Genomic DNA, 12,286 nt, shown 5'->3' on the forward strand with positions numbered 1-12,286 from the left:
AATGTCCCCAGTGGAGTCGCCAACTGTCGCAGCGTGCCCTTCGCGGGCGAGCGAGGGCGAGGCTCACGGGTGCGCTTTCCAAAGGAGGAAAGATGCGCGGAGTCACCACCAACGTTTATTTGTGGGAAACGTCGGAAAAACCGAAGGAAACCGGTCAAAATGAAAATTCTAAGTTCGGGAGTTGTATTTACGCTTGAGGAAGGTATTAGCACCTCTCACGTTTGTCTCAAAGGACAATAGTCTATTTTTTACAATTGTGGAATTGTGTTATCTTAACTTTTATTTCTTTTTATTTTTTTGAGGTCGACAAAAGCGGCGCTTTTGCTCCTACGTACCCTCCTTTGGAGAGGAAATCAGACCTACGTAGTTCTTTCTTATGCATGAATCAAGTGATTCTTTTTACTTGAAGGGTGATCATTTTAAGGCGTTGGACCTAAAAAATGATCTATTTTACCTAGTAAGAAACTGAAATGTTAAACTTTCAAAAAACCTATTTTTGCGGACGAACTTGACTAGGCGAGTTTGATTTTAGCCTTAGTTTCACTTTAGTCATTAGTCAATTCAATTAAGAATGAGAAATCCCAAAGAGAAAACGTCCGATTGATTTTTCGCTTTTATTTTACTAAAAGGTATTTTTTTATTATTATATTATTATTTTACCTCTTTTTTGATTTCCAACGTGGTTACGGCACGACCGAACGGTCGAAATTCATTTTAACCAAAATTAACGGATGATACAATTCAAACGATCGGTGGAAATTTGTTTTATTTTTAGATTAGGCGAGAAATGACTTAAATAAATGGCTTAAGCACGTCAAAATGGGTATAAAAAGCAAATGAAAACGAGAATAAAAATACATGAATTAAAATGTGGACCACCACGGGTACATAGAATGAATTGTAAAGCTCGGTTTGAGGTACTTACCCGTTGAAGACTGAAGAAAACGAAGAATCTTGAAGAACGGTCGAGAATCTTCGCGTAATTTCTCACGGAAACGTTATGGAAACATTGCGGAAGTGCCTCAGCTTAGATTTTCTTCACGGAACTAATTTTCCTCAGTAATTTCGAGAGAGAGAGAAGTGCCTAAGGGGCTGAACCCTTTTCTTCTTCACTTCTCCCCCTATTTATAGCAAAATGGGGGAGAAGCTTGCCACCCAGCTCGCCCAGGCGAGCAAGGTTGCTTCCTCCAGAAGCAACAGCCTTCTGGAGGAATCTTCTCGAGGGCCCAAGTGGGCCTGGTTGCTATTTGCACCCCTTTTTTTACTAAATGCACCCCCCTTCTATTTTTTTGGTAATTCTTTTTCTGTAATGTTACGAAACTTTACGAATTTCGTAACAATACTTATTTTTCTTTCGCAAGGTTACGAATCCTTACAGATTATGTATTTACTCTTTTTTAGCTTTCGAAGAAGTTACGGAAACTTACGGATTGCGCAAAACACCTCTTTTCGATTTCCGTCACATTACAGAATTTCACGGATTGCGCAAGCCTGCTTCCTTTTGATTTCTGACACGTCTCGGGACTTCATTCATTGTGCAACCAAGGATGCCAAGTGTCCCGAAGCGACCAATCAAAGGTTGTATATCATCAAATAATAATCCCCGGACGAAATTAGGGTATGACACGGTCCTGTGGCAAGGACTGTCGTAGAATGCAATGCATTCTAAGACGGTCCTTGCCATGTGACCGTTTTAGAATTAAACACCTTCTAAGACAGTTTTACACAACCGTCGTTGAATACGCGACACCTTTTTACGATGTTTGCTACGAAAATGGTTGTTAACCGACGTAGTATGCCTTATTTAACCGATGTAGAATCCAACTTCTGTAGTAGTGAATCTTCATCTTCTATTTTCTTTTAATTTAAGTGTCAAAATATGTTAATATTGTAAAGTTCTGCTCAATATAACTTCATGTTGTTCAGTTTATTTTCTGTTTTTCTTTCTAGTTAATGTTATCTCATTAATAATTCAGATCACTTAGCAAAACTCTAAAAGAAGAAGATAAGATTCAAAATATGAATTATTAGAAACTAAAGTCAAGCTATCGAGAAAGCAGAGAAAAAGAAGTGCAAAAAGGAGAGTCAATTAAAAGGCAACGAACCTCTTGAATGGTGAACTTTTCATGCAAGATGAGTGCCAAAGCAAAGTTTGCCCCAACAAAGAAATAGTGGTGAAAAGTGTCAAGTTTCGATCCCTATTGTAACTTCTCCTGACCATGAGATGAAAACTCATGCACCAAACAATGGCTAAGAAGCTTGCAATGAACACTACCTTCATAAAGGTGTTGTAAACATATATGAAGTCCATGAACAGATCCAAATAGCATGCCACGAAAACAGTCGAGTACAGCTCTTGAGTCTTGTGAGAAATCCCTGAAAAATAACCGTTCCAATCAATTGGTGAAATGATGGAAATCAAACAGGGAATTTTGTTTGGTAGAGGAATGTGAGTGACGGAGTGATAGTCGAGAATGGACATTTGGAAAATAGAATTAAAAAATAACCCTAATTTTAGGGGAACCAAGAGAGAGAGAGAGAGAGAATGGAGAGTGAAAAGACCTATACATAATTTGGTGGTGTAGATTTTGAGGAGGAGGACGAGAATGTTGAAAAAATGGGTCATGTCACCAGTAAGCCTAAAGATGTTCATGGTTTTTGCCCTAGCGAGACACACAAAAAAAAACGTTCAAAAGTAGAAAGAGGGGAAGGGAACGAAGAAACGTAATGGAAAAGCAAAGCAAATAGAAAGATATGGTTAAAATCATAGAGAAGCCAAACAATATATTAATTGTGTTAACCAGCTTCAGAAAACTATGCATTCATTGCTATCTCAAAGCCTTTCCTTTGAGAAACTCATCCTCGCTTGTAAGCTAATGTTGATGGCTATGAAGAGGCTCAAGAAAGAGTTCTACCAGATCTTATCTATGAATCGGGCACACCATTAGTTACTCAGATTTCGTCAGAAAATCATGCTTCGCCGAGATTTCAAGAGACGGTACCTTTGTCCTTTTCGAATTCCTTGAACTCGTGGCCAAAACGAAGAAATATTTGCCGGAGAAGAACTTCCGCGTGCTCGATATGCATGTTGTGCCTTCTGAAACTGTGGTCAGAGATCGAGTCTATCTTTTCCAAATTGTCGCTTCTCTCTCCTCAAAACTCACAAATTTGAGATCCTCCAAGAACCATGCCACCGTTCACCACCGCAGCTCACGCGGGTTAACATCCTCGCCGCCCATTGGCTTCAGCGATGCTGTGAACATCCAGTTTCTGTCAGTGGAGACTTCACCGCCGTGAGAAAGCCGCAAGATAACATATCTGATGGCAGAGGACGACAACAGAAAATCCTCCTCCTCCTCCAGCAATGACTTCTAGAGCACTCCCTTCGTGTGGAGCCTTTGGAGGTGGTGCCACTGCTGCTCCTCCAAACCGAGGACATCTTCCCAGTCGATAAAGAGAGAGAGAAGAGAGAGAGATGGATGGAGCGTCTTTTCTATACGATGCGAGAAAGAAGAAAAATGAAAAAAAGATATCTCGCATGGTAAAAAGATGAAAGAATGTGAATAGACAATGACGGTTCAGCTGCAAAACCATGCTTGAACGCAATAAATAAAGACAGTTTTGTAAAACCATCTTGGACTGGTAGTTTCCAATATGGATTTTGTAAAACCGTCTTTCTTGAAACACCACATATTTATGAAATTGTCACCGTCTTATAAATGATAACGGTTTTTTGGGAACCATCTTAAAAGGTATGTTGTAAAAAAAAAAATTTTTAGTAGTACAAGCTTAAAGGTAGAAAAATCAATTATCCAACTTTCATTGTGCGATATTAGTTGTTCCATGGGATGCACATATGCAAATAAGTTATTTAACTAAATATTTTTTATATTTATTAATTAATCGTCAATCATACGATGTAGTTGTTAAACTTGTCTTTAATTATTAATTAATGCCCAATATGATGTAGTTGTTATACTTGTCTTTCATTCTTTTCCTGTATAAATTCAAATTGTTAAACTTGTCTTCCAATTTCCTTTCAAATCCATCATGAAGACCATTATTCTTCCTCGAATTTCAATATGTTGGTTAGTTTAGACCTTACCTTGTGTTTGGAAGAAAAGAAATAAAAATGTAAGAAATGAAAATAAATAAAATAGAGTAGAAAAATAATATAAAATAAGATTGTTTGGTTGAAGTGAAAGAGAGTGAGAAGGTGATATGAACCCTCATGGCACAAGGGCTGACTTAGGATCGTCTAGGATTAAACCTTGATGGAAAATACGGAAACTGATTAAGGAAATGATGGAAAATAAGGTGGTTAATTTCGTGGGTCTTAATAAGGTGGTTCTTGGCATAAAATGGATGAATGGGATGGTAAAATGTAGGTTAAGTGGTGGCTGGACAGAAATATAGAAATGGAAATAACTGAAGCTACAGGGCTCCAAATGAGATGATTCCAAAACGAGCTGAAAGGTCTCGTTTTGAAATTCAATTTAGGCTCAAGAATCACTTAATTTGAGTGCGTAAAATGGGAGTTATGGCCACGAGATAATTCTGGGCAGAGGTGGATTTTCTGGAATTGTGGTTTGAAAGAACAAGGGTGAAGATGAAAGGAAGGAAAGAATCACTCTTTCCAGCGAGGGCAACACACAAAGGTTGTGAAAGTCCTTTGATACAGCCAGGGTGTTCTTGAATCACTCAAGAATTTAGGAGAATCACTCTCACTAAGATAAAAGAGATAAACTCTAATTTTCTGAATAAAACTCAACTTGTGTTTATTGATAAAATGGTTCAGCTTATATAGAAGCTTTACAGCAGATTTTAGTAATGACCCACTAACCTAGAATTAAAATAACTTAATGCCATTAACCTAGGGAATTAAAAATAACTTAATGGCTGAGTGTAACTGAAATTGTGGCAACCAAAAGTCACCCCCAACAGCCAACAAGTCAGCCACCATTTGGTCTCCCAAAAGGCTGATGCCTAGGTTGCCAATTGGGCCCTTATTACAACTTGAACTAAACCTAACTAAAGCCCTTTTAGTTGATTAACCCAAAACATATTTTTGGTCAGCCAACTTTACAAGGATTGGGCCATTATTTAGACAAACTAAACACTCTAGAATTGAAACAAAGTGGTGTCATTTAGTCCTCCTCCATTTGGGCCATGATAAAACTCACAACCTTGGACTTTTCTCCTTGAAACTTGGGCTTGTATTCAAATAGTATGGACAACACTTGTTGAAGAGCTTCCTTGGCTTTCCTTGCTCTAGCCCTTGTCATAGGACCTCCAAGTCCTTCAAGTGGATCCTTGCCCTTGCTCTTGGTCATGTCCTCATCATTCTCTCCCTCTTGAGAAGGATTTGTCCTCAAATCGGATTCTCCATATGCATCAAAAAGAGATAAATCAGTGACATTGAAGGTGGAACTAACATTATACTCACCGGGTAGCTTAACTTTGTAAGCATTGTCAGTGATTCTTTCAAGCACTTGAAATGGTCCATCTCCCCTTGGTTGAAGCTTTGATTTCCTTTGTTCCGGAAACCTTTCTTTTCTCATGTGCACCCAAACCCAATCTCCGGGTTCGAAGACAACCTTCTTTCTCCCTTTGTTGGCTTGTTTAGCATAGCTTTTATTTTTCCTCTCAATTTGATCTTTGACTCTCTCATGAAGCTTCTTCACATAGTCCACCTTTGCTTGACCTTCTTTATGCTTAAAAACAGAAACATTAGGCATAGGCAAAAGATCAAGAGGAGTTAGTGGGTTAAAACCATAAACAACTTCAAAAGGAGAACAACTAGTGGTGCTATGAACAGCTCTATTGTAAGCAAATTCAACATGGGGTAAACAAGCTTCCCAAGTTTTTAAGTTCTTCCTCAAAACTGTCCTAAGCAAAGTTCCCAAAGTCCTATTAACAACTTCCGTTTGCCTATCGGTTTGTGGGTGACAAGTGGTTGAAAATAACAATTTAGTGCCCAACTTGCTCCACAAAGTCCTCCAAAAATGGCTTAGAAACTTAGAGTCCCTATCACTAACAATGCTCCTTGGCAAACCATGGAGTCTCACAATCTCCTTGAAAAACAAATCAGCCACATGGGAAGCATCATCAACTTTTTTACATGGAATAAAATGAGCCATTTTAGAAAACCTATCAACAACCACAAAAATGGAATCTCTACCATTGCTTGTTTTTGGCAGCCCCAAAACAAAATCCATGGATAAATCAATCCAAGGATACTCCGGAATTGGCAATGGAGTATACAATCCATGAGGCTTTACCTTAGACTTTGCCTATTTACATACAATGCAATGTTCACAAAATTTCTGCACATCCTTTTTCATATGAGGCCAATAAAAATGTTCTTGTAATGTTTCTAGAGTCTTTTGGACCCCAAAATGCCCCATTAAACCTCCTTCATGTGCTTCACAAACAAGCAAATTTCTAGTAGAACATTTAGGCACACACAATTTGTTTTCTTTGAAAAGAAAGCCTTCATGTCTAAAGAAACCATTTTCTGAAATTTTTTCACAATTTTTAAAAATTTCTCCAAAAGTTTCATCATTTTCATACATGCTTTTCAAACATTCAAGACCAATCAATTTTGTTTCAAGCATAGAAAGTAATGCATGACGCCGAGAAAGAGCATCGGCTACAATATTACCTTTTCCCATTTTATGTTTGATAACATAAGGGAATTGCTCTAGGAATTCCACCCACTTCGCATGCCTTTTGTTAAGCTTGCCTTGCCCCTTGATATATTTGAGGGACTCATGGTCACTATGAATGACAAATTCCTTGGGATAAAGGTAGTGTTGCCATGTTTTCAAAGCCCGTACTAAGGCATACAACTCCTTATCATAAGTTGAATAGTTAAGGGTAGGACCACTTAACTTTTCACTAAAATAAGCAATTGGATGTCCTTCTTGCATCAACACAGCCCCAATCCCAACATTTGAAGCATCACACTCAATTTCAAAAGATTTTTGAAAGTTTGGCAATGCAAGTATGGGGGCATTAGTTAGCTTTTGCTTAAGAACATTGAAAGCTTCTTCTTGTTTCTCTCCCCATTTGAAACCAACATTTTTCTTTAGCACTTCATTGAGAGGTGCTGCCAATGTGCTAAAATCCTTCACAAATCGTCTATAAAAACTTGCTAAGCCATGAAAACTCCTCACCTCGGTCACAGACTTAGGTGTAGGCCATTCTTGAATAGCCCTAACCTTCTCCTCATCAACTTGCACTCCTTTTGAACTCACAACAAAACCAAGAAACACAACATGGTTAGTACAAAAGATGCATTTTTCAAGATTGGCATACAATTGTTCTTCTCTAAGCACAGTCAAGACAGATTTTAAATGATCAATATGCAAATCAAGTGAAGTGCTATAGATAATAATATCATCAAAGTACACCACAACGAACTTTCCTATGAACTCTCTCAAGATATGGTTCATTAATCTCATGAAAGTGCTAGGAGCGTTAGTTAGGCCAAAAGGCATAACCAACCATTCATACAAACCATATTTTGTTTTAAAAGCAGTTTTCCATTCATCCCCTTCTCTAATCCTAATTTGATTGTATCCACTTTTTAAATCGATTTTAGAGAAGTAACATGCACCATGCAATTCATCAAGCAAATCATCAAGCCTAGATATAGGATGCCTATATTTAATGGTGATGTTATTAAGGTCTCTACAATCGGAACACATGCGCCATGTCCCATCCTTTTTAGGGACCAAAATCACTGGGACAGCACAAGGACTCATACTATCTCTTACCCAACCTTTGCTAATGAGTTCATCCACTTGTCTTTGAATCTCTTTGGTTTCTTGTGGATTACTTCTATAGGCTGGCCTATTGGGCAAAGAAGCTCCTAGAATGAGATCAATTTGATGCTCAATTCCCCTCAAAGGTGGTAGTCCACTTGGCACATTTGGTGGAAACATGTCTTGAAAATCCTGCAAAAGAGTTTTAACACTAGAAGGCACTTCAAAATCATCAAAAGTGTTAGTGGTCAAAATTTGATTTTTGCAAAACAAGATATAGAGTGACTGTTTAGCACGAAACAACCTCTTGACCTCACTTTTTGTGGCTAAATAGCTCTCCCTCACTTCAAGCGTTTCACTCTTCTTTTGTTCACTCTTTTTCCTCTCAAGTGTTTCCCTCTTTTTCTCACTCTCAAGTGTTTTGCTCACTTTTTCTTTTTCTCTTTTCTCTTGAAGAAGTTTTTCTCTCATTTTCTTTTGATCCTCACACACTTCTTGTGGACTCAATGGCTTGAGCACAATCTTTTTGTCTTGGTGCATGAAAGAGATCTTGTTGGTGTAACCGTCATGATTGGCTCTTTTATCAAATTGCCATGGTCTCCCCAAAAGTAAGTGACTGGCCTCCATAGGAACAACATCACAAAGTACCTTATCATTGTATTTCCCAATGGAAACGTCCACTTCAACTTGCTGCCTCACTTGCACCTCCCCATCCTTACTAAGCCATTGAAGTTTGTATGGCCTAGGATGTGGTTTAGTAGCTAAATTTAGCTTTGACACTAATCTAGCACTAGCCACATTGGTGCAACTACCTCCATCAATGATCACCATGCACACCTTGCCATTGATTAAACATCTAGTGTGAAAGATGTTTTCTCTTTGGCTCTCCTCCTCATGCTTTAATTGATCACCAAGTAACCGCCTAATCATCAACAAATCTCCCTCCGGAGTCTCCTCTTCCTCTACGTACTCACTCTCCTCTTCTTCTTCAACATCGGATTCACTTATATATTCTCCATCTCTAAGAACCATGGACCTTTTGTTAGGGCACTCATAAGCATAGTGTCCTAGGCCTTGGCACTTGAAACACTTCACATCTCTACTCCTTTTAGAGGGTTCCTCTTGGGACTTTGAGCGAGTTTTTGATGGGATAGGTGTGGAACTACTAGAAGTAGTAGCCCCATCTTTCTTACCTTTGTCTTTCCAACTAGAAGAACCAAAGTTGGTAAAACTCCTCTTAGCCACTCCCTTCCTTTTTAATTGTTGCTCCACTTGGATTGCTTTGTGAAGCAAATCATCCATTTCAACAAACTCCTGCAGCTCAACAATATCACGGATATCATTAGTCAAACCATTAAGAAATCGAGCCATAGTTACCTCCTCATCTTCTTCAATATTTGCTTGAATCATGAGCACATCCATTTCCTTGAAATACTCCTCAACCCCCTTGTTGCCTTGGGTTAGTTTTTGGAGCTTGAATTTCAAGTCCCTTGAGTAACTAGCCGGCACATACCGCTTCCTCATGATCTTTTTCATCTCTGTCCATGTATCAACCATTGGCTCTTCATTTCTTGCTCTCTCCTTTTGTAGCTTGTTCCACCACACAAGAGCATAGTCGGAAAACTCCGTGGCGGCAAGCTTCACCTTCTGGTCCTCCTCATAGTTGTTGCATGAGAAAACATGCTCTATTTTCATCTCCCACTCCAAGTAGGCCTCCAGATCATTCTTTCCTTTAAATGGAGGAATGTTGAGTTTAATACCATCAATTCGGTTTTGTCTAGGAACACCATCATTCCCTCTTCTCCTCCTTTCTTCTTCATTATGATCTCTATTCTCCATTTGATCCAACCTCTCATGGAGCGCATCATCTCGTTGTTTCATTAACCTCTCCAAATGTTGCATCAAAGCTTGCATTTGGAATTGCGAAAGCCCCACTCCATCATTAGGATTAGTACCTGACATCTCAAACAAACAAATCAAACGTAACAAGACAATTATAGTTGCTGTTTGAATACCTCACCCACTCAAGTGTATCACACAATTATGGCTTTTCTCTAATGAAACACTCTTGCCTTTTACCACTCTAATTCCCCTTGAGTTCTTAGGCAATTCAAGAGATTATGGCCACAACAAAGAACAATTCACCAATATGTGTAAGGTAAGACTAGAGACAAGGAAAAGGTTAACCAAGAAAAAGGCTAACAATGTTTTTAGGCACAAATGAAGGAAATAAAATTCAGAATTTAGGAATTCAAGTAACAATCCTTCATGCAACCAATATATTTCCTTAAAGAGATTTTTTTTAAAGTTCTTTAAGCATGAACCATTCAGCCCAATTTTTATTTTTTTTTTTAATTTTGCTTATACGAAATTCTGCTTTTTTTTTTTATATATAACAAAGAGATCAAAAGGCTTAACTTTTTGCAATGGTTCAGCCTAAAAAAAAAATATAAATAAGAAGGTAATATAAATGGCAAAGAGAATAAAGAAGGATGTTACCCAATATTTCCAGCAAAGGAAGTGTTGATCCTAGAACCGGAGCTCTGATTACCAAATGATATGAACCCTCATGGCACAAGGGCTGACTTAGGATCGTCTAAGATTAAACCTTGATGGAAAATACGGAAACTGATTAAGGAAATGATGGAAAATAAGGTGGTTAATTTCGTGGGTCTTAATAAGGTGGTTCTTGGCATAAAATGGATGAATGGGATGGTAAAATGTAGGTTAAGTGGTGGCTAGACAGAAATATAGAAATGGCAATAACTGAAGCTACAGGGCTCCAAATGAGATGATTCCAAAACGAGCTGAAAGGTCTCGTTTTGAAATTCAATTTAGGCTCAAGAATCACTTAATTTGAGTGCGTAAAATGGGAGTTATGGCCACGAGATAATTCTGGGCAGAGGTGGATTTGCTGGAATTGTGGTTTGAAAGAACAAGGGTGAAGATGAAAGGAAGGAAAGAATCACTCTTTCCAGCGAGGGCAACACACAAAGGTTGTGAAAGTCCTTTGATACAGCCAGGGTGTTCTTGAATCACTCAAGAATTTAGGAGAATCACTCTCACTAAGATAAAAGAGATAAACTCTAATTTTCTGAATAAAACTCAACTTGTGTTTATTGATAAAATGGTTCAGCTTATATAGAAGCTTTACAGCAGATTTTAGTAATGACCCACTAACCTAGAATTAAAATAACTTAATGCCATTAACCTAGGGAATTAAAAATAACTTAATGGCTGAGTGTAACTGAAATTGTGGCAACCAAAAGTCACCCCCAACAGCCAACAAGTCAGCCACCATTTGGTCTCCCAAAAGGCTAATGCCTAGGTTGCCAATTGGGCCCTTATTACAACTTGAACTAAACCTAACTAAAGCCCTTTTAGTTGATTAACCCAAAACATATTTTTGGTCAGCCAACTTTACAAGGATTGGGCCATTATTTAGACAAACTAAACACTCTAGAATTGAAACAAAGTGGTGTCATTTAGTCCTCCTCCATTTGGGCCATGATACAACTAACAACCATGGACTTTTCTCCTTGAAACTTGGGCTTGTATTCAAATAGTATGGACAACACTTGTTGAAGAGCTTCCTTGGCTTTCCTTGCTCTAGCCCTTGTCATAGGTCCTCCAAGTCCTTCAAGTGGATCCTTGCCCTTGCTCTTGGTCATGTCCTCATCAGAAGGACAATAATAAACAAAATTGAACCATTAACACCATACCCATTTTATCCCTTACTCAGCATATTTATTCAGTTTTTTTTATACAATAACATTTTTATAACAAAAATGATACAAGGTCTAGGTTATCTTTAGGAAGGCTAACTAATAAGCTAACTAGTAGTTGGAAGTTGAAAAATTAACTTACTAAATTAATCCAATGAAATTACCTATTGAAGTAGTTGAAAATATAAAATGACAGAAAAGCAATAAAATCATGAATTATTTAAAAAGGCTAATCAAGAAATTTCAAAAATATATTAAGGATAAAAATGAAATAAAATATAAAAAGATTTTAAATCTAGCAGTTTAAAAATGTTATTTCAAGTAGCTTTGGAAGAAATGTTAGAAACTACTAAAAATATACTAAAAAAACTTATTTATCAAACAATCACACAAACTTTTTAACTAAAAAAACCTAAAAACTAACTTAAACGTATTACTTAACATAACATAATCAATTATCATGCATTCCTTTGTAAAGAAAAGAAAAATTAATGGGCCGAGTATATCACACCAACTACACTAGGAAGATTTTGCACATGGGTGTGAAACTTGGGAGTCACGTGACATGAGCAAAAAGGAAGGTTATATTTATAATTAAAAAAAGGTTAAAATATATATTTTCTTATAAAATAGAAAAAAATGAATTTCATTTTTGTGAAATGAAAAATCATTTGCTTATTGTCCTCATAAAATTACAATATGTCATATTTTGACCTGGAGCTAGGTCGGGTATAATTTTTAACCCCCAAAAATTCTCACGTAGGTTTAGATTTGTCCAAATCTTGCTTGGGA

General features: G+C 37.5%; 1 pseudogene; it reads right to left on the reverse strand.

Moving 5' to 3' along the window:
* Nucleotides 1-3,371: 3,371 nt before the first annotated feature.
* LOC114401889 lies at nt 3,372-9,410 on the reverse strand (annotated as a pseudogene).
* Between the last annotated feature and the right edge of the window lie 2,876 nt (nt 9,411-12,286).

Source organism: Glycine soja, chromosome 20, assembly GCF_004193775.1.
Source record: "Glycine soja cultivar W05 chromosome 20, ASM419377v2, whole genome shotgun sequence".
In the NCBI taxonomy this organism is placed as follows: Eukaryota; Viridiplantae; Streptophyta; class Magnoliopsida; order Fabales; family Fabaceae; genus Glycine; species Glycine soja.